Source organism: Lissotriton vulgaris, chromosome 5 (genome assembly GCF_964263255.1).
Source record: "Lissotriton vulgaris chromosome 5, aLisVul1.2, whole genome shotgun sequence".
NCBI classification, from domain to species: Eukaryota; Metazoa; Chordata; class Amphibia; order Caudata; family Salamandridae; genus Lissotriton; species Lissotriton vulgaris.
This window is the reverse complement of record NC_141693.1, coordinates 1,807,149,623-1,807,172,478: the sequence shown is the minus strand read 5'-3', so window position 1 is coordinate 1,807,172,478 and position 22,856 is coordinate 1,807,149,623. Positions and strand designations below refer to the sequence as shown.

The 22,856-nt window shown below is 44.9% G+C and overlaps 1 pseudogene across 1 annotated transcript in view; it reads right to left on the bottom strand.

The window, feature by feature from the left end:
• Nucleotides 1-20,234, bottom strand: part of LOC147717238 (keratin, type I cytoskeletal 12-like) — a 29,579-nt pseudogene extending 9,345 nt beyond the window's left edge. The window contains exons 1-3 of the transcript XR_015295599.1: nucleotides 19,551-20,234; nucleotides 13,562-13,644; nucleotides 175-331 (exon numbers count right to left, since the gene is read on the bottom strand). The product of XR_015295599.1 is annotated as a keratin, type I cytoskeletal 12-like (transcript). The remainder of the gene's footprint in view (nucleotides 1-174; nucleotides 332-13,561; nucleotides 13,645-19,550) is intronic.
• Between the last annotated feature and the right edge of the window lie 2,622 nt (nucleotides 20,235-22,856).

The following is a 22,856-nucleotide window of genomic DNA, read 5'->3' as shown; positions in this document are numbered from 1 at the left end:
CACCCCTGCGCAGACACTATACCTTCATTACTAGTCTTTTGGAGAAAAGTTGCAGGTGTAAAATAGATTCAGGAATCCTAAAAACAAAACTGAAGGCCATTCACACTTCTAAAATGAGAAGCAGGCACAATCCAAGTGAAAGCTATCATTAATGGGTCATGATTAGGCCTCAACCTCTCGGTAATTCTTCTTGAGGTAGACCAACTCCTCTGTTAGGCTCTCGAACTGCATCTCCATTTCAGATCTGGACATGGTGAGGTCATCCAGAATTCTGCGCAGCCCATGGTTGTCAGCCTCAACACTCTGGCGCATGGCCAGCTCATTTTCATATCTGAAGAAGGACAGATAAAGGAGGAGGTGGATTAGGTTACAAGAGCATGCATGCCACAGGCTTTACCCCAGAGCACGACTGTGCCTTCTCTGTGGAGCACCGACAAACTCCCAGTCACGCAAGTCAACTTTCTTGTGTTCAAACATTTTATTATCAAGGTATATATAAGAGAGGAGCAGATAAGCAATGGGCAGATACATAGTGAGATATGCTAGCACACTACAAGGTAAGATATATAGCAGTATACAATTTCATTGTAGGATGACAATACATTACAGTTCCTTACATTAGTTATTGCCACTGTACATTACATTGGTTCATTGTAGAATGACATTCCATTTTATAATTATAGAGGTGGTGGTTACGGGCTTACTGTAGGTAGAATATGGAGTGACAACAATAATGAGTGGTCCGTATGCAAGAGCTGAGCGAAAACTGGCATACACAAATTAGGTGTAGGATAAATTGTCATAGTGTGCAAGAGAAGAAGAGCTAGAGGAGAGACATAGAAGAGAGGGGACGAGAGTGGTGGAAGAAAGGGGGAGGGGAGCTTTGGTCACCTGAATTGTAGTCAGAACTATAGGGCCGCAGGTCTGCAAGGCCTAGGATGTGTGTTTGTGGTATTTGCCCTGATATGAGAAGGCCATGGCGGGTCCACTCTTTGGAGGTAAAGGTCAAGTGAGTCCCATAATCTCGGTGAGCCAGAGGTGTTGTGTGCTTTTTGGTACATTATATTGTTGGAACCCCTAAAAGCACATAAAATGTTCCACCACCTCTTGTAGGGAGTTTCTGTAGTTGATTTCCAGTCCAGTAGGATTGTTTTAGGTGCCAAGGGATAGCATTTATTTATTTACCATTTGTAAAGCGCCTGGTTACACACAACATTGTGTACCCGCGCTAGGATTCTAACCCCCATGAGGAAGGAAAGAGAAGTGTACAAGAAGAACTGTGCCGTAGCTAACAAGAGCAGGAGCACTAAAGGAAGACCACTAGATATTCTGTATATTTGAGAGAGAAACAGCCATGTTTTTAGTCCCTTGTGGAAGGTACTTTCCGTAGGTTCAGTTCTCCAATTCAGTGGCAAAGTGTTCCACCTTTTGGCTGAAAGATAACTGAAGGACCGGGCTCCCATCCTGGCCCTTTGCACTCTTGGCATTCGACCAAGAGAGACCCTACAGATCTTAGATTGCATGCAGGTATGTAGGGTGTTAACATAGATTGCAGGTAGCTCTGGCCTTTGTTCCACAAATTTTGGTGGCAGTAGCACATGGTCTGTAGGTAATTCTCTTCTCCACTGGCAACCAGTGAAGAGGCGACCGAGCTTTAGAGAGATTAAGGACCAACCATGCAGCAGTGTTTTCAAGTCAAGTCAAGTCAAAGAATTTATATAGCGCTCTACATACCCAGAGGGTCTCAAGGCGCTTGAGGAGGGGAGGGGAATTACTTGTCAAATATCCACGTTTTAAGTTGCTTTCTGAATGCTAGGTGATTCTGAGTAAGGCGAAGGTGAGTGGGAAGGGAGTTCCAGGTTTTAGCTGCCAGGTAGGAGAAGGATCTACCTCCCATGGTGGTTTTGTTGATGCGGGGTACAGTGGCAAGGGCTTGGTTGGATGATCGTAGCTGGCGGGAGGGGGAGTAGACGGACAGTCGTGTGTTGAAGCATTCTGGTCCGATTTCGTAGAGTGCTTTGTGTGCGTGGGTTAGGAGACGGAAGGTGATCCTCTTATTGACGGGTAGCCAGTGGAGGTTTTTCAGGTGACCAGAGATATGTTCTTTACGCGGGATGTCTAATATGAGCCTGGCTGAGGCGTTTTGGATTTGTTGGAGTTTTTTCTGGAGTTTAGCGGTAGTGCCGGCGTAGAGGGTGTTTCCGTAGTCCAGTCGGCTCGTGACCAGGGCGTGGGTGACCGTTTTCCTAGTTTCGGTGGGGATCCAACAAAATGTTTTTTTGAGCATGCGAAGAATGTTGAAGCAGGATGAAGAGACGGCGTTGACTTGTTTGTACATCGAAAGTGAGGAATCCAGGATGACGCCCAGGTTCCGTGCGTGGTCTGTCGGGATGGGTGCTTTTCCAAGGGCTTCTGGCCACCAAGAATCGTCCCATGCAGAAGGGGAGGTACCTAAGAAAAGGACTTCTGTTTTATCAGAGTTCAGTTTCAGACGGCTATGTTTCATCCATTCGGCAACTTCTTTCATTCCTTCGTGTAGGTTAGTTTTGGCGGTGTGAGGGTCATTGGTGAGTGATAGGATGAGTTGAGTGTCGTCCGCGTAGGAGATGATGTTGAGGTTGTGTTGGCGTGCGATGGTTGCGACGGGGCTCATGTATACGTTGAAAAGGGTGGGGCTGAGTGAAGATCCTTGTGGAACGCCGCAGATGACTTCAGTGGCCTCTGACTTGAATGGTGGAAGGCGGACTCTCTGGGTTCTTCCGGTGAGGAACGAGGTGATCCATTCTAGTGCTTTTCCTTGAATTCCGATGTTTCTGAGGCGCTGTAGAAGGGTGTTATGGCAGACTGTGTCGAAGGCTGCGGAAAGGTCGAGGAGGATGAGGGCGACTGTGTCTCCATTGTCCAGTAGGGTTCGAATGTCATCTGTTGCTGCGATGAGGGCGGTTTCAGTGCTGTGTTTGGCTCGGAAGCCGGACTGTGAGGAGTCGAGGGAGTTGTTGGATTCGAGGAAGGCGGCGAGCTGGTTGTTGACGGCTTTCTCGATGACTTTGGCCGGGAATGGAAGGAGCGAGATGGGACAGTAGTTTTTGAGTTCGGTGGGGTCCGCTGTGGGTTTTTTCAGAAGGGCACTGAGTTCTGCGTGTTTCCAGCTTTCCGGGAAGGTGGCGGAGTTGAGGGAGCAGTTGATGACGTCTCTGAGGTGCGGTGCTATGATGGAGTCTGCTTTGTTGAAGATGTGGTGAGGGCATGGGTCTGTGGGGGATCCTGAGTGGATGGAGTTCATCATGCGGATGGTGTCCTCAGTGGAGATTGGGTTCCAGTCATTAAGGATGTTCAGGGGGGGTGAAGGTCCAGCAGATGGTTGGGTGGAATGGTCTCCGGGTTGGTTGTCGAAGCTGTTGTGGATGTCTGCAATTTTGTTGTGGAAGAATGAGGCTAGGGAGTCGCAGAGGGCTTGAGAGGGGGTGATGTCATTGGAGTTGGCCGAGGGATTGGTGAATTCCTTGACGATGTTGAAAAGTTCCTTGCTGTTGTGGGCGTTGCTATCTAGTCGGTCCTTGATGGCGGTTTGCTTGGCTTTTCGGATCAGTTGGTGGTGTGTGCGAGTGGCGTTTTTGAAGGCTTCCTTGGTGCTGGTGGGTGGGTCTTTTTTCCAGGCCTTCTCCAGGGAGCGGCAGAGTTTCTTGGATTTCTTAAGATCATCGTTGAACCAGGAGGCTTTCTTGCTGCCAAGTTTGATTTGTTGTTTTTTCAGTGGTGCTAGGATGTCGGCGCTGTTGGATAACCATAGGGTGAGGTTGGTGGCGGCTTGGTCGGGGTTTGAGGAGTGGGCGGGGGGCATTTGAAGAAGCGATGAGGAGATCTGGTCGATGGTGATTTTGTTCCAGTTTCTTTGCAGAGTTGGTTGGGGGTGGTTGTTGGGTTTGGGCTTGTTGTAGGTAAAGTGGACGCAGCTGTGGTCAGTCCAGAGGAGAGCCGTAGTGTGGCTGAAGGAGACATGGTTGCTGGAGGAGAAGATAGGGTCGAGTGTGTGACCTGCGATGTGGGTGGGGGAAGTGACCAGTTGTTTAAGTCCGAGGTTGGCGAGGTTGTCCAAAAGGGTGGTGGAGTTATGGTCGTTGTTCTTTTCAAGGTGAAAATTGAGGTCTCCCAGAAGGATGTAATCTTTGGATGGGAGGGCGTGTGGAGTGATGAAATCCGTGATGTCTTCACTAAATTGTGCGCAGGGTCCTGGAGGTCTGTAAAGGAGGGTGCCTCTGAGTGTGGTTTTGGGGTCTGTGTGAATCTGGAAGTGAAGGTGTTCAGAGTTGGCGAGATTGACGTCAGAGCTGGTTGAGATGTGGATGGATTTTTTGTGGACGATAGCGATTCCTCCTCCTGTGTGGCCGGTACGGTCCCTGCGTATGATCTTATAGTCTTCTGGGATGGCAATGGTGATGTCTGGGGCGGAAGAGGCATTCATCCATGTTTCTGTTAGGAAGGCGACATCCGGAGAGATGGTGTCTAGTAGATTCCATAGGTCAATGGCGTGCCTGTGGACCGAACGGGTGTTGAGCAAGATGCATTGTAGGTTGTTGGGGTCGGGAGTCTGTGGGGTGAACGTAGCGGAGTTGTTGACGTTGCCGATGAATTTGCAGGAGTAGCATGAGAAAGGTCCATGGGCGTGTCCAGGAGCGGCTTGGACGCAGTTGGGGGAGCGGCCGGGGTTAAGGGCTAGGAGGGTGGGGGCATCATAGGTAATGCGGGAGGGCTGGGCAATGCGAGGGCCAGGGGGTATGGCGCTGGGCGCGGTCCAGGCGCGGACGGGCGTAGACGGGCTTACCTTTGGCGCACCTTCGGCGTGGCCGTAGCGCGTGGACGCTGCGCATGGAGGCATTGGCCATAAATGGATGGTGGAGGGGGCGGAGCGTGGGAGGGTCAGCTGGGAGGCGGGGTCTAGGTGCAGGGAGGGTCTGGGACGGGCCAAGGGGTCAGAGCAAAATGGCTGCAGGGTAAACAAATGTACAGAGGTAAATTATCTCGAGCGCTACAAACCTCAGTGTGCACCGCAGTGAAAGCGCTAGTGGTGATAAGTGTATGCCAAGTAGCGTTATCGAGCGCTGCACCCAGAGTTACTTATTTCCAAAGTAAGTTGTTCAACAGATGAGCACAATGCTAATGATTTTAAACAGGCGCGTGGGTCACGAGCGCTGCACAAGGCTGAACAGATAAACACAATGCTAATGATTTTAAACAGGCGCGTGGGTCACGAGCGCTGCACAAGGCTGAACAGATAAACACAATGCTAATGATTTTAAACAGGCGCGTGGGTCACGAGCGCTGCACAAGGCTGAACAGATAAACACAATGCTAATGATTTTAAACAGGCGCGTGGGTCACGAGCGCTGCACAAGGCTGATAAAAGAAATGAAACAGTGCGGCAAGTTAATTAGCAGTAATGAAAGCGCTGCACAAAGCTGATAAAAGAAATGAAACAGTGCGGCAAGTTAATTAGCAGTAATGAAAGCGCTGCACAAAGCTGATACAAGAAATGAACAGTGCGGCAAGTTGATAAGCAGTAGCAGTAGGTTTTACAATACCAACAGGAGAGGGAGGTGTTGGAGTTTGATTAAACTTTCTTTAGAAGCTCCCAGATAGAGGATAATACCATAGTCTATTTGAGATGTAACTAGGGCAGGAACAATCGTTTTTTGGCTGCTATAGGTAGTAGGTCGAGGAGTTTCCTTAGGACTTTGGGAGTCCCTAAGCCCTTACCCATTACCTTCCTGATTTGCCTCTCAAACAAGAGTTTATGATCAAACCACATCCCTAGATTTTCATTTCTGTTTTTTAGAACAGACGTTTTTCCCAGGGCCTCAGGCCACCAGGCCGATGACCAGATAGAAGGCGCTTTCCCGATTATCGTTACCTCTGTTTTATTGCCATTAAGTTTTAGGCAATTGTTGGACATCCAGGAGGCTCCTCTAGGCATAAAGAAAATTGAGTTGCAGCCGCCTCAGTGTCCTGAGTTAGAGTGACAATGAGCTGTGTATCGACCACATATGACAAATTTGTTACATCTTGTTTTTCCACAGTTTGTGCAAGGGCCAATATATAGTTTGAATAGGGTAGGGCTCAATATAGACCTTTGCATGAGAGGAATGCTATCTGACATATGCAGGTGCTGGGCAACTTGAAAGCTACGCAATAGAAGGAAAGAGGTCATCCAGCGTAAAGCTGTACCCCTAACTCTGCATGGAAGAAGTCGGTGATAGGTTATACAATACGGTGTCAAAAGCTGTGCTTAGTTCAAGCAACACCAGAGCAGCTATGTGTCCTTCATTAGCACGCCTTATCAAGATTTCAGTTGCAAGAAGTAGGGCTGACATCGTAGAGTAAGGGGCTCTAAAACCCAATTGCGTGGGGTGGAATAGATCATTTGAGTTGACATGATTGATAAGTTGGTTCTCCAGTATTGTATTTTTTATAGATTCACATGCTTGAATCATCCCTGTCGTCATGGTGGAAGTCCCATAATAACAGAAGAAATAGCAGTAATAAAACATCACCATAGACCTCCATAAAACAGAAAACTCACTTAAGTAACCTTTCAGCCTCATTTATATCATCCAAATTTCAGCCAATCACAGTAGGGACCTTAGAGTTCCCTTCCCCTACAGAGCCACCATACCTCAGATTTCTTACTACATGTCGTGTGGTAGCGAATCTCCCTCAGCTCTGCTCAGTTACAGTATTTCATCTTCAATTTTTGACCTCCAGTCTCAGATTCTGCAACTCTCAAGGTATTTTGGACTAAATACTTTTGCCCTTCCTTATTGTTGATATGTCAGAGTCTAATAAAGGGCTGTTTAGGAATTGTAAGATCTGTGGGAAATGTAGACTATTCTCTGAAGACCCCCCAAAATAGTGCCAGGTCACAAACCCAGGGAATGCAAATATTGCTACATTGTTTCAGCTAAAACCATAAAAGTCAGGGAGGGTAGGATGCTTCTCGGGCTTCAGAAGAGGAAGGCTGCTTCAGACTCAGAGTCTGAACCTAAGGAAAAGGCCCATTCTTCTTCAAGAAAAAGAAAGGAGGACAGTCCCTCCTTGCATCATGGGTACTCAAAGAGATCCAAGTCCCAGGACAAATCTGAAGGGAAACACCACAAGAAACCTCAGACAGAGGCTTCAAGGCCTTCCTCCGCTCCAGCTTCTGCTTCTCTGACTCCTCTCAGAGACCACTCTTCTCAAGAAAATCTGAGGTTCCGGCACCATCAACAGCTTCGTCGGTAACGACTACGATGACGACAGCCAAGACGGCAGGAGCATTGATGCTGATAACGACGTCGGCGACGAGGCCCTCACAGTCAATGAGCATTTCAGAGTCAACCACCGGTCCGCTGACGACTACAACGATGACAGCCACGCAGATAAAAATTATCCACGCACCGTCGACTGTGTCACAGAGGATCACATGGGCTGTTGCACCGTCTTCAAGCCCGTCAACGGGACTGTCAACGGAGGAAAACTTTGTCTACTTTAGATCAGACAGATTCAGGATTTCTCCAAGATATCCCCTTTACCTCCTGCTCGCATTTTTGACTTCCAAGAATCAGAGGATGAAAGTATTCTTGCCCCTAGATACAGTCCAGGGTCAAGTGCCAAGATTGTGATGAGGACAATAATCCATCCTCTTACCTGGCAGGGGAATTTTCTTTTGCTATGCAGCGGCCAAATTCCTTCCAGGTACGGTACCCATATGATGATAGGGAGGAGGAGTGTCATAATTTTAGGGAACTGTCAATGAACGTTCCAGTGTCTCTGGTATCTGATCTCTGTCAATTGATTGACCACTATTTACGTTTTCTGGACACAAATGCTCCTCGAAGGCTCTTACCTCCTCAAGAAGTCCCCACTATTCTTCTGAGATAAAGCAGTCTCAAAGTCACCAGAGAAAAGTCCATCCCTCCTCCTATAGGAGCCGATTCACAGAACTTATCTTAAACAAAGTCCTAAACTTACTACTTTTGGTATTCACAGAAGGCATTTAGTAGTAGTAAAGTTAGGATTTTTTCTTAAGACCAAAACTTAAGACAAACTTAAGTTTAACTTAAGACAAAATTCTAACTAAAAGCAAAATCCTAACTTAAGACAAAATCCTAACTTTACTACTAATAAATGTCTTCTGTGAATACCAGAAGTAGTACGTTTAGGATTGTGTCTCAGATTAGTTCTGTGAATCGGCCCCATAGTCATTACAGAGGATACTCAGGATGCTCAGACAGAGGAAAGAGAGATACAAATGGACATAGACACCCATGATGAATGGGATGACTACATAGCCTCTATGCCACCATCTCCCATCCCTCCTGCTGCGGATACCCCTTCTGCAGTTATTGGGGGATTTTCTGATCTTCTGGAGCGTGCTTCCAAGCATTTTGTCTTGCCAATGCTAGCTAAATATACTGAATATTTTCTATATGATTTTAAACCAGGCACTCAACGTTCAGTAAGTTCAATCCCCATAGTTGACTTTCTATGGCAAGAAGACTGAAGCTAATGAAAACACATGCCTTACTTCCTTCTGTCATTCCAAAGTTGGATAAAAAATACAAGGCCCCTGACGACTCGTCTGCATGCCTCATTGGTCACCCGAGGCCACACTGTCATGTAGGCAGCGCGGAGAAGAGGCAAGAATCTAGTGTCTGCATTTACAGCCCCACCAAACAAGGAGGGCATCGCCTTGACAATATAGGAAAGAGGTTCTCTGCATTGGCAGCCACATCCATTTGAGCCTCTAATACCATGGCCTTTCTTGGGAGAATTGACCCGCTGATGTGGTCAGGCATCTCTGTTCTGTTGGAGTATCTCCTGGAAGATAAAAGAAAGAGGCTAAGGACATTCTATTGGAGGGAGAAAGAGCTTCTTCTGAGCTCATTCAAATAGCAGTGGATGCTTCATCCATGGCATTTCACATGATGGCAGGAGGGGTGGTTCTGCATTGCCTGGGATCGCTACAGACTTTTCATCCAGAGGTCCAAGCCAATTTCTTGCCTTTTGATAGAGAGTGCTTGTTTGGTAAGCACATAGACGGCACTTCAATCCATAAAGAAAGACAAGGACACGGCCAAAGCCTTAGGCAGTCTCCAGCAGTGTCGCTTTCTGTACTTTCGGGGTAGATTGCAGGGGCAATTCTTATCCCAATCACAATTACAATCAAAGTACTAGCCATATCTGCAGAGTACCTAGCAGACGTACGACCAGACTTTTCAATCCAGCATGGCTCATTCATACTTGAGACTGGCAGAACGCAAGTGGCAACAATCTGCGGGAAGGTCCCAAGACTCCAATAGAAGGCAGTGAAGTTCATCAGGCCCCTGCCACCAGAGTCCCACACCACGATATCATCTTCTCTGCCTCCTTTCTGTAATGGGACTACATTTCTTCAGACAAATGGGTTCAAGTTAATTTACAGCATGGCCGCACTCTGAAATTCATTCAGCATCCTCCAAATGTTCTATCGCGAAAAGTATCTACAATTTCTAGGTTTCGAGGTGGCAGGGAACCATTACCAATTCAAAGTGCTTCCATTCAGTTTGAAATCCGCTCCCAGGGTGTTCACCAAGTGCATGGCACAGATAGCAGCCTTTTTAAGACGTTCAGGTCACCAGGTGTTCCCATACCTGGACGATTGGCTCCTAAAGACTCAGTCTTTTCAAGTGGCAGAAATATCAACAAGAGCCTCTTTATTTCTCTTTCAGTCTCTAGGTCTTCGCATCAACCTGGAACAATCATCAATTATTTCAGCCACATCGTTGATCTTTCTCAGTTCACGTCTCAACACAAATCTCGGCAAGGCCTTTACCACTCAAGGAAGGATATTGGGTATTCTGGGTACAACAAAGCTTCTTTCAACAAAAAAGTTTGTTTCTGTGAGGCAGTACAAGTCCATGCTGGGGATGATGTCTTTTTGCATCCCGCATGCGACCTCTGCAGAAGCAGCTCGATGCTCAAAGGATTTTGTCTTAAGCTTCATTCAATGATAAGGTTCACATTTCAGCTGCAATGAGAGCCGCAATAGCACGGTGGATGTGTCAAATGACAGATGGTGGGGCTCACCTTCAAGAATTACGGGTTCACAGCAAGTGGTCCAAACAGGACTCAGAGCACCACATAAACATTCTGGAACTCGGGCAGTATTCCTGGGTCTGAAAGCCTTCCTGCCTCAGATCAAGGGTGCGTCGGTGCTAGTCATGATGGATAATACTACAACAATGTTTTACCTCCAAAAGCAAGGTGGAAGAGATCCCCAGCGCTTTCCCTTCTTGCTCAAAAGATATGGGAATGGCTCCTGGTCCCAAGGCGCTTCGACCGCTGCAAAACCCTTCCTGGCTTCCCTGAGAGATGGTCCCTTAATGGGTATCTCCAGGGTGAGACCAGGCATCCCCGGTGGTCTGGTGGGGCCGTTAGTGAGGATGAGGCAAGCTAATGCCCAGAGTTGCCGAGTGAGATTGCTGATCAGAGTGGGCACCGAGGCGAGAGAATTATTGAGTCCGCTGACCCTAGTCCAGAAACCTGCCGCGCTGGGAATCGAACCCTGGTCCCGGGCCGTCCTCTGCTCTCGGGTCTGCCGCCTCTAACCATACAAGTATCAATTTACATTTTACATTTTTTACAATTCATTCAGCGGAGGCCTATTTCAGGTAAGCTTCGTTTAGTTTTCTTTTTTAGGACTCCACTATCAGACCAACAAGTATCTCATAACAGTCCTCTCCCTCATCTTTCCACAGTTAACAAACAGTTGTGTTGTGCAATTGTAAAGTAAGTGCATGTTCCCTTCAAAGTTTTCTTAAAACTGGGCTTGTTGAGAGCATAAACTCATGGTGTTGTGTGGTTTCTTTTGTACCCTTATTTTTAGTTGCCAACGTCCGGATAATGAATAATTATCGCACATTGCTTGTTGCAAAGGTAAGAGGCATTCGCCAGTTGAGGCAGCTAGTTGTTTGTTCCACTACATCATCACAGTTAGTGACCCAGGTCTTGTTTTCTCCCCCCTACAGTTATGAGGTCCTGATGAGAACCCCCCAACCCGTCAGGGGTTCGAAACGCGTAGACCGTGTGTTTACACCATAAAATCTCTATTCACTAAATTGTTTATGATATTTCTGAATAACTTCTGATTGAAACGAACAAGTTTCTTTGGTGTATATTTAAACTTCTAATTTGTGACATTGAAATTGTAAATATTGTATTGTATGTTTGTGTTATGTGTGAGTGCGAGAATGGAATGCTGATGTTGATCAACCACGTCTGACTGATTGTTTTTGTCATTTATGCACAATTTTTAGGCTAATGTCATTTTTACAAAAACTGTTGTATGTTATGTTTGTTTTGTAATTTCCTCTCTGTATTTTTGGTGAATAATAACCAACAAAAATCTCAAAAAATTATTTGATAAATAAATAGTGATCAATTCTAAAAAATAGTTTTTTTGTCCGCACTCAGTTTAATTCTCTGTGTGAGTTAATTTAGTGTAGTTTAGTAGCATTCACGGTACTGGCATTTATTCTGTTGTTTTATGATTAAGAGGCTTGGCCTTACTGTGGGAAGCCCACACCCAGTGTTGTTTTTCCAAACTCATAATAAGGCCCCTTGTTGCGCTCTCTCCGTCTTTTTCAAACTGTTAAAAACTTTGTTCTTCTGATTCCGCGTGTAGGCCTAGCATGACTTTTAGTACTGCGAGGAGCATAGAGCTACAAAACCCTTTTTGGATAGCCATGTGCTTTATATATATATATATATCTATAATAATAATAATAGTAATAATTGCTTAATTTGTGGCATTGGTGGGTACTGGTACTCATTTTCGGGGCCTTGGACTTAATTTCTATCATAAGAATTTGATCTAGAGCAAGAGAAAGAAGGCAGAAATGAGAAATGGAAGGAAGAGAAAGGTAGAGAAAAAGTGACAAACGGAGAGAGTATGGATGAAAAAGTGAGATACAAAGTAAAGGCTGTTTAATTGTAATACAATCAAGACTAGGCAGCCTTGGTGTTTGGCGACTATGGCACTCAACAGCCCCATTTGTTGGCTTCTAAGAAACTCTTTGGGTTCCTGAAAATATATTTTTACAACGTGAGATAGAAATAATTGGCTGATCTGAATTATGTATTATGCTATTGAAATTCTGCCCTCCGTCTCCTTAGATGACAGCGAAACAAGGGAAAGAAATATATAGACAAAAACTAGCAATGTTCTTCTTTTTTTATAGATAGATTTTTAAGAAGATTTTTTCCACAGATTTACATTCGCCACCTCTGTAATAGCTGTAAGTGGCACTAGTCGTTCGTAGATGTTATCTAAGCAGTGGTGGCTCCTCCGCTAAGGCGGAGGAGCATCACCTCACTGCTTTTCATAGTGTAAATAAAGGAAAAATAAAATCATAATAACTCAATGTTATTATCATTGTATTTTTTCCTGATGTGGCAGCTTTGCGGTGGGGCGGGACTGCTCTGGTCTCATAGCAGGGGGAGGAGTTGTAGGCACTCTTTTAGTGTGCATGAATGTTTTGCCGAATGCCTCGGGCTGGCCAAACAGTCCTGCGCACTTTGCATGTTCTCCACCCAGGCTGCATTACAGCCTGAGTGGAGAACATGCCAAGACCCATAGTCCCCGTCTGAGCACCGAACCACGGGGCTCAGACCAAGGGGAGCCTGGGTGCTTCCGGCCCGAGCAGAGGGATGATGAGGAGGGATGACGAGGAAAGGCGAAGTGAGAAGGTAAGTTTAATTTTCTTTTTTTGCTGCCCCCCTGCCCTCCCACCCCGATTCGTGCCAGCCGCCACTGTGTGTAAGGAAGATCTATTACACTTAACTAAAGTTAGAATCTGATTAAAAGGGTACACAAAGATACCATGTGCATGTGCACACACACACACAAATATATGTGTGTGTATGCTTATTCACCTTTATAAATATAAGGCATCACATTATTATTTTGCATCAAGGGGCCAGCTCTGCATGTATTTGAAGGGTGCATATTATCTGACATAGGGGTGAGTCTAATTTGACACTGGTTTATGGACACCGGTGCTAAGGATGGAGCAAATCTGGATGTAAAAACTATGACTCCTTGCTGAATCTCTAGTGTGTCCAAATAAAATAAATACTACCCGTCCCAGAGACTCAATAAGAGTATGTAAGGACTGCCTGTGCTGTGTGGTGCCAGTTGTGTGAAGCGTGCCAACCTCACTCAAGTCAGTACACAAACTGTCTCCAGTTACCAAAAAGTGAGTGATCTCAGGTCTTCTCGCCTAATTAGTTAAATGGGAACAAAATAAGACTAAAACACCTAGATTGCATCAGGCTATTGGGACATAATGGTCCAGGACTGGAAACAATGTCCATAATTACCAGGTTTAGGGAGAGAGTGACAAATTGTCACCCTAGCTGTGTGAACCTCTCGTGTGAGCTGGTGTGGAGGTGGTGCTCTCAGCCGGAGTAGTACGTCCAGGAATAGTAGAAAGTCCTAGAGGAAGGCCAATATTATTCCCAGACCTCACACAGAGCTAAGACTCACTTCAGCTTGAAGTCATCCGCTGCCAGCCTGGCGTTTTCGACCTCAAGGAAAAAGCTGCCCTTGTTCTTGTTGGCGGCACCGATCTGGAAAGGAAGAAAGGTTTAGATTATTAATTGATATGTATACACTAAAGGCTTTTGAACGGAGGTTCATTTACTAGCAACAAATGGCAGTACAGAGGATGCAGGAAGTGCCTGCTGACGTCATGCACTTACAAGTGCAACGTATTACAAAAGACATCGTGTGCACATCCAATTTGTTTTATTGAAGCAACAATCAATCAGGATCCAATAAAGCCTTCCTATTATTCATACTCCAATATCAAATAGGCCCACAAGACAGATACAGGCAATTGCAATAAAGTTGTCTCCAACAGCATAGTGGACATGAACATTCTACCACTCTCCATTAATACCTCATTAATATTCCAAACCTAAGCATTAAATGTTCTATTAGTTCTGTACTATTACATTCTATTACTTTGCCAATACTTGAATTACCGATTCAACACCTCCTTTTCTTTACACAAGATATATCCTGTGTACAAGGTCCCAGGAGGACCGAAATGCGGCGGGTGTTTGTTCACTGGGCTGACACAAATTTCCTACTACCCAGCGTTCCCCCATGTCTCCTGATTAAAAATGGTACCTCACAGGTATTGGTAGGCAAAAAATGGCTGCAACAGGAAATGACCCAAATCGTACTGTCTAGACTTCAAAATTACCTATAACAAAACTACCTGGTTTTGAGGGGGGGGTGAAAGGGCGGGGGGAGACACCTGTTTTTTTGGCCCCGGGCTGGCCCACATCTAGCGAAACCTACCAAACCCACACATTTCTGAAAACTAGACACCCGGGGGAGTGCAATGAGGTATGGCTTGTGTGGATCCCCCAACGTTTCCCTACCGAGAATCCCCTGCAAACCTCAAATTTAGCTCCAAAAAACTAATTTTCAACATATTTGTGGGTGGAATCACCGTCCCGGCAACGATGTTCTTTCCCTCAGCGTTCCTCACAGTCTTCCAAGTAAAATGATACCATTATGGCATTATGGCCAGAGCTGCCGACTTTGGACTGGAGAATCAGGTCTGAGTCTGGGCGTCGGCTCAACAGCATCCTGAGATTTCTGGGCAAATCAATAAATCTTCTGGTGCCTATAAATATTGAATGTGACTGTGTGTAATGTAACTAACTGTCTACCGCTTATGTAAAGCCTCTGATGAAAAACTGCAGAAAATGGACAAAGAAGTAAAAAAAAACATTAACATAAGGAATGGCAGATACCCATTTACTGGCTGATCTGTACAAAGGAAATCAGAAAACCTACATAAATCGTGGATTCCCTGCTTAAATTGTGTGATCTATGGTAAACATTTTTTTTTAACTAAAACCTTTTACTTCATTATCACATATGAAAACACTTTCAAATATGTGAGTTTGGAATACCAGTTGTACAAAAACCTATTGTGTTTGATTTAGTGGACTATAGTGTTGCTCTAATATAATCCGGACCATGTAAAAGGTTTACATGACAACTGTTGTGCCTCTTAGTTTAGCTCATGTTTGTTGATAAGCACTTCTCAGTGTCAGTGCTATAATGTGACATATTAATGTTAAGGTTTCCACGAGTTAAAGAAATATACTTTTTTGAATTCTAAAGCGACTTTACCATATTTTTCACAGGTATGTGGCAAGATTTACATAGCAATCATTTTCAGGACTGAGCTCCTTCAAGGGCTGTAAGTGCTGAACCAGTCCCTTGACTTAGCTCTGGCTCGGCTCTCCCTGTTCATTTGTTGGCTCGCCCACCTCTAGAGGAGGAACAGGAAACAGTCACTCTCTTATCAGGCACGTGAAATGTCCACATCTTTCTATCAGCTAGAGGGGTGTGCCAAGGCTGTATCCTGGCTCTGTTGCTGTTTATTATTTATATTAATAACCTGAGCCCTTTTTCGATCAATGCCACTAGGGATAATTCGAGGATAGCAAAACTGTCTGTCCCAGTGTTATTATAGGAAGACAATGTGGTACTTATGGGACAGGCCCCAAAGGCCTTAGAATGTTAGTCGAGTGTTTTGTAAATTTTATGAGTAATCTGGATTTGCTCACTAACTTTGGGGAGTCACATGTCATGGCATGTGGCCCTGGATGGAAATATATTTCCAAACTATCAGTTGTCGCTCTCTTGGCAGCGTGGCCAATTTTTGTTACTTCTGAGTAGTTTTTGACTCCATGGATTAATGGCAACCTCAGATTGGTAGTTCTCACTTGAAGCTCAGTAGAGCTGCAGGAGTACTATCCCATTTACTTCAGACTGTATGGTGCAGGAGAATGGGGCTATCATAATGTTACCACATGACACATGGAGGAAATACCGTGTATGAAATGGCTAAAAAAGATGTGTTGGATGCTGCCTGAAAACACCAAGAAAACAGTTGTCAATGCCCTAATAACATCTAGGCTAGATTATGGCAACGTTTTGTACCTGGGGGCGAACAAAGCTACTGTCCGCAGGTTACAATCAATACAAAATGCAGCAGCCAGACTACTCTGTAAAATTCCCATCTCTACTCCAACCACTAAATACATCAGGAAGTTACACTGGCTAAAAATTGAAAATCGAGTTAAATTCAAATCTCTATGTTTTATGCACGGGATTTCCACCAACACCGCTCCTAAATATCTGCTAAACCTGGTGCGCCCCTACCGTCCTTCCAGATCTCTTCGGTCTTCCACGGCAAATCATTTTGAAATTCCAAGGATCAAGCTGTCACGCATGGGTGGCAAGTCCTTTTCATTCCTAGGACATTCTCTCTGGAATTCATTGCCACATACACTGCGGTCTGAGTCGAATTACATCAAATTCAGAAAAGCCTTAAAAACACATCTCTTTAACATCTAGTTTTCTGTAACCGCATTGCTATTGGGATCTGCCGCGCCGGGAAACCCTTTGTTGGGTAGCTGTGCGCATTACAAATGTAAACAAATAAAATAAATAAATAAATATGTAGGTGACTCCTTCATCTCCCTCTACACGTTCTCATTTCATTATTCACTCAGAGCTAAGCCTTGACTATATATCAGACAAAGCTAGGCTCTGGTCAACAGCTGGGCTAACTCTGAGGCTTAAACAGAGAAACCATGTCAGATAGTATCAAATTAGGTATTGGCTTATTATTCCCCTGGTTGGGCTATGTTTTAAAAACTCGAAATGAATTGAGTTTGCTAGACATGTTCAATGCACCTACCAGTCTAATTAGGAATGACAAGCTGAAAGTCCATTCAGGTTTCCTCGAGCTTTGTCAATCCCAGAGGCTGTGCTTTGAACTTACCAAAAGCTCTATTGAACACTGGAATGTTCAGAGCTGCGTTGAAGGCAATTGAGTAGCTCTGGGTGTATAATGGCTGGTGGAAAATAGCCTTGATCACTCAAAAAACAAAAATAATCTGGACCCACTTATTTGGTCTAAATATAGATCTATATCTCTGCTATCTGTTTTTGTTAAAGTGTTGGAGAAATAAATGAACCAACAACTCACTGTCTACACAGAAATCAATAGCCTGCTTCATTCTTTGCAATCTATGTTTCGAGCAGACCATAGCACTGAATCGGCTCTTCTCTGTACTACTGAGTTCTTGAGGCATCAATTGGATAATGGTGGAGCTGCTATTCTGATTTTATTAGATCTCAAGGCAGCATTTGACACTGTAAATCACACCATGCTCCTTCAAAGATTAGAAGACCTGGGAATAAAAGATTTTGCCATGTCCTGGCTAAAATCTTTTTTTTCATGGCCGCACCTTCCAGGTGCACACTAAGAACACATTGTCAAAAACCCACCCCTTCATGTCAGGCATGCCTCAGGGATCGAGTCCTTTGCTCTTCAACCTATATGTACGACCACTAGCTGAGATAGTGGAAAATTGTGGCCTCACTCTTTTTCTGTTTGGAAATTATACGCAAATCGTGGTATTTCTCTCAACTAAGGACAACCAGAATGTAAAGGCCCTTAACTCCTGTCTCTTTCAAGCCTCAATATGGATGTGGGCTAACTCCTTGAAACTGAACGAAGACAAGATGAAGGTCTTGTTGGTTGGTAATCTTCTGAATAATACCTGGAGTCCTCACATGTAGCCTACAGTTATTTCCTCCCACTCCTCCAGCTCTGTACCTGTCGTAAAGAACTTAGGAGTCTGATGGATGACAAACTTATCATGAGTCAACAGATTAATAGGGTTTCAGCTACATGTTTTGGGATTTTGAAATGACTCAGGAAGAACCTTTACTACCTACCTACTTCTGCCCAGTAAACTGTAGTCCATTGGTTATCTCTATGCTAGACTATTGACTTATTCTTTATCCAGGGGTATCAAAAACAGTGCTTAAACACCTTCAGACTGCACAAAATGCTGCTGTACGCCTCTTGCTCCACCCTCCTAAATTTACCTCTACTGCCAATAAGCTAAGGAACTGACACTGGCTGTCCATTGAACGGCGGGTGCAATTTAAGGTGCTGTGCTACGTGCAAAAATGCCTGGCAGATACCAGACCCGGTTACCTTAGATTTTTTGGTGTCTTGGTATAAACTTGGTTGTTTGTTGCATTCCAGTCACCTAAGTCTAGCTGTAATTCCTAAAAATAGGAAATCCCAACAAGGACACGGAGCTTTCTCCTTTCTGGGACTGAAATTTTGGAATGATCTACCTCTGACCGTGAGAGAATGCGGTTCACTCTCTCTGTTTAGCAAACTGTTAAAAACGTGTCTGTTCTCATCCTCTGATCCTTCCTAAATGCTATAATGTTTTTGAGATTGTTCTTTGGCTCAACCCACTTTCAGTATTGAGCTCAGTGGTGGGAAACCGTCTTTTGGTATCCATGCGCTTTACAAAATATGCATAATAATAAAGCCTGGAGTTCCAACATTCCAATGTTTGTCTGCATGGTTGTCCCTTTATAATTTAGAACTTTCTACCCTTAGTGGGTGTAATGTTCTAATAGCCTTATAGCCTTTCTGCCTTGGGCTATGCAGGTTGTTAAAGGCTCTCTTCCTTGTTATAGGCCATCGTCAACTCGGGTACAGGGCCTTTAACAACCAACCTTGGCAGCAGACTTTATGGCTGTATTATAGACTACTTTACGTACCTGCCTGCTGTGTACTTAAATTTAGAACTTACATTTTCAGAGAGATTTCTTCTTTTTCTTTTCACAGCTGGTACAGTGTGGCATCTCTTGTCTTTTTCAAAGCCTAGTAGTTCCCTGTGAGGGGTCTCTAGTGGTCTGTCTTTCTTAAGGCTGTAAGAGCAAATATTGATGCACTTTATGTATTTTTGTACTTTATAAGACTTTGTTTCTGGTCTTTTTTAAAGCCTATTTTAAAGTGTTTACAGTTTCATAGGTGCAGGGTTCCACTACTTTTTCTCCTGCTGTTAGGCAGTCCTGAAATCTGTTATAATGTCTGCTCTTTTCTTAAAGCAGCTGTAAGGAACAGATAATTGATGGATGGCTAAGTTTTTGGTGAAATCTATGTTTCTAGCTCCTAGTTTATGTTATTCTACCACACTGAAGCTTGAGTTGGCAAGTCCGATCGGCCTTTTAGGTATTAAAACCCATGAGTAATATTTTTAGAACATAGGATTATGTAGTACTAGAGCATGGCTTGGCAAGCATCTTTTTAAGCTGCCACAACATGTCTAACGGTCCGGGACGCACAAGGTACCTAAGTGAATGTATCGATGGCTGGATTGTGATAGGTTTGCCTCATTTCTATGCTGCTTTACTGTATGCACTTTAATGTTTATTGCTCTTCTTAGATTGCTTTTCACCATGGTGCTATGTAGGATGCACTTTAGTCCTCTGGTATGTTTCTTTTATGGCCATTGTTGTGTCAATTAAAGTATACAGAATACTCATGAAAACTCATTTTATAAAATCAATAATATACTATACTACCTTCAGTGCTGCTGATGCTGGTACCCACTCACCCTCTTACCTTGCTCTGCAGGTCGTCAATGATGGCGTAGTACTTGCTGTAGTCCTTCACACTCCTGGTGCTCTGGTGCTTCTCACACCAGCCACGGATCTTAGTCTCCAGGTCGCTGTTGGCGGACTCCAGGGCCCTCACCTTAACCAGGTAGGTAGCCAAGCGGTCATTGAGGTTCTGCATGACCTGCTTCTCCCCGCTGTTACCCAAGAGGCCGCCATCGCCACCCCCTGCGCTGAAACTAGAGCTACCACCCCCAGCACCACCGCCAAAGCCACCACCGAAGGAGGCCCCACCAAAGCCACCCCCAGCACCACTACCGAAGGAGCCACCCCCAAAGCCACCCCCAGCACCACTACCGAAGGAGCCACCCCCAAAGCCACCCCCAGCACCACTACCGAAGGAGCCACCCCCAAAGCCACCCCCAGCACCACTACCGAAGGAGCCACCCCCAAAGCCAGCCCCCGCAGAGGTATACCTGCCTCTGGAGATGCTGAAGGACTCGCCTCCAAATGCACTGCCCTTGCCTGGCAAGCTATACAGGGATTGACTGCCGAAGCTCTTCGACATAATAGTGGTTGGTGAGAAAGCCCTGAGCTTTAGATGTACCTGCTTTGGCGAGAGCTCAGAAGTACACCACCGCCATCCCGGACTGTCCCTTTTATAACCGAAAAAGGGGGTTGTATTGAAATATGGCCTTGCACGCTCCCCGCTCTCCAGGACCACATTCTCGTCCATCTAGATAGGCATCTGCCACTTACCACAATCTGCGCTGATCTGAGCATTTGTCTTGGAAACTCTAGGGTAGCGCTAGAAGCGTTTCACCTTGCAAGAAAATGTTTTTTATCTTTGAAAAATGGCAGGAGCTGTTGACAGCCCCTATCAACACTGCTGAAGGCCCACTCTGCAAGATTGAGGTAAGCTTGTGGGAGCAGGGCTCTGCCAGGAAACAAGCAGAACAAACCCGACCGCCCACAGCAGATCGCCCACCTGATACTGATAGGGTGTGGGGCTGCGTTCCATCACAACCACCCACGTGAAACTCCTTTCTTTGCTTTTGCAGCACACTTTTTAAAATATAGTTTAAAGTTATGCATTAGTGAAATGTAACACCTGTAGCTCAGGTGGAAACTATGAGATGGGTCTCGTTGGGTAAATGCTTCTCCTGAGTGGTGGCAGTCCAAACTCTTGTTTGCACCCGAAGGTGTTCACCTTCAGTCCACTGCCCCAGCAGTGCACATTCATCAGTCATTGGCAACCCAGGGCTTACCAAAAAGCCTTCGAAGTAAGGGCCTTAAACACGAGAGCAGAGAAACTCCCACCATAAATGCAGTGGCATAGCCAGTATGTCATAATCCCTACTGCAAGAAACAAAATGGACCCCTGGCTGGCTGCTGTCTGAATAAAAGATTTCAGCAAAACTCAGGGTTCATTAGTGGGTCCTTCAGGCGCATGGGCCCGGTGCGGCTGCAGCTTCTATTCCAATGGAAGCCACACCCCTGTATGATAAGACAAGCCCACAAAATGGTTACTGCCAAGTAAGATGAACACCTCCCTGCAGGTCAAGGTAGACACTGCCACCAGCCATGAACCTTTTACCTACAAATCGTTTTCAAGTGCCTTTGTCAAGTTACTTGAATGGTAGCAAAACAATACCATAGAATGCATTTGGTAATCACACCAGTGTCCATGACTGCAATAACTGTCTCTAGTGTTCTGGGGGTGTGGTGGTCACCCTGCCCCAAATCCTGCCCCCCTATACCCCTCTTATTTAATTTATTTCTAAATTGAATGTGTGTGAGGAGTCATCATCATATTATTTTATTTCGGTCCAAACGATAATAAAAGTACAGTACAAACATGCATACAGATGGCACAGTTAAAACAACCCCATAAATATGACTTCCATTTAAAATAGATCTAAAAATACAAGGTACAAAGTCAGCATCTAAAATCATCTTGGGTCTAAAAGAGGCGGGTTAAAAGTACAATTGCCTGGAATATAGTTATACAAACGAAAGTGAATAATGCTTGCCATAAAACATATATCCATAGGAAAGAGTACATATTCAAGTTTACCAGGACATAACTGCTAATAAGTTGTAAACGTTAGCTCAAAAGCCTTGGGCTGGAATATAGCTAGACAAACAAAAGTGCATAATACTTAACATAAAACATATCATGAACCATAGGAGAGAGTACACATTTGAGGTTACCAGAATATAGCTGCTAATCAGTTGTGAACATTGACTCATGAACCTTAGTATTTGACCGCTCGCCTCAGGTCCAAGCCTTTAATACACCAGCAAGAAGTGACCAGGCACTCAGCCCAGGTATTCATTATGCGTAAGGCTACCTCGCATTGATTAACTCCTGTGTTTCGACAGAGGGGGAGGATTCACAAGGGCCTTGGAGCTTTGTACTTTCGATAAAACAATAAAAAGTGAACCTCAGATTCAACAGTGTTCGGGCAGAAAGGGAAGTTCTCAAGTCCTACTTTGCTACGCTCCCACTTTACAGTAAAAGGCCTCAGTGGCAGTGTGCCAATTCAAAAGCATATGTACAAGGCTTTAGCCTCAGCTAGGGTAACCCTATTGTGAGACGTTGCCCGGGTATATGCTGTCCACTAATTACAGTGGGCACCTTGCACCAGTCAAAACAACCCTTATGGAGATTTAAGAGGTCTACGATAACCTTAGACAGCTATCCAAGTGGTAGCTGTGGAGAGCAGCCTTCAGGCTTAGTCTGGAAGGAATGTTAAGCAGCTTGTTTTACCAGAATGCAACCTTATTGTATAGGTTAAATGAAAGGAGGACCACACAGTAGTTTTAAAAATGTATTTATTAATATAGCACTATCTGGTACGATACCGTATCTCCTACATGGGGATAATCACAAAGCACACAATACTTAAGCACAGAAATGACATTAAATAGCACTAATATACAGTGAGCCCGAGGGGGGGACCAAACCATATACTGTGAAAGTGGTATAAGAAGCACAACTCGAGTCAAGACAGTGTTGAGAGGACGTAGAATCTCTGGGACTCCAGGGAACCAACCAAGGTGAATTAGTAGGGATTCCATGGAGGACGGGTGCGGTGTGGGAACAAGACCGCATGTTCCGTACAAGTCTATGGGAAAGTCGTGGTTGAAGTTTTAGAGTTTAAGGACTCTTCCCAGTTGACTAAGAAGAAAAACCAGTGGAACACAGAAGGTTGGAGAGCCACCCCACTTGTGGATACCGAAGTACCTCTGTTACCTATCCCAGGGAAGCCAGGTGTTTAAGTCTGAAGTTGCGTTGGAAACCTCTGTC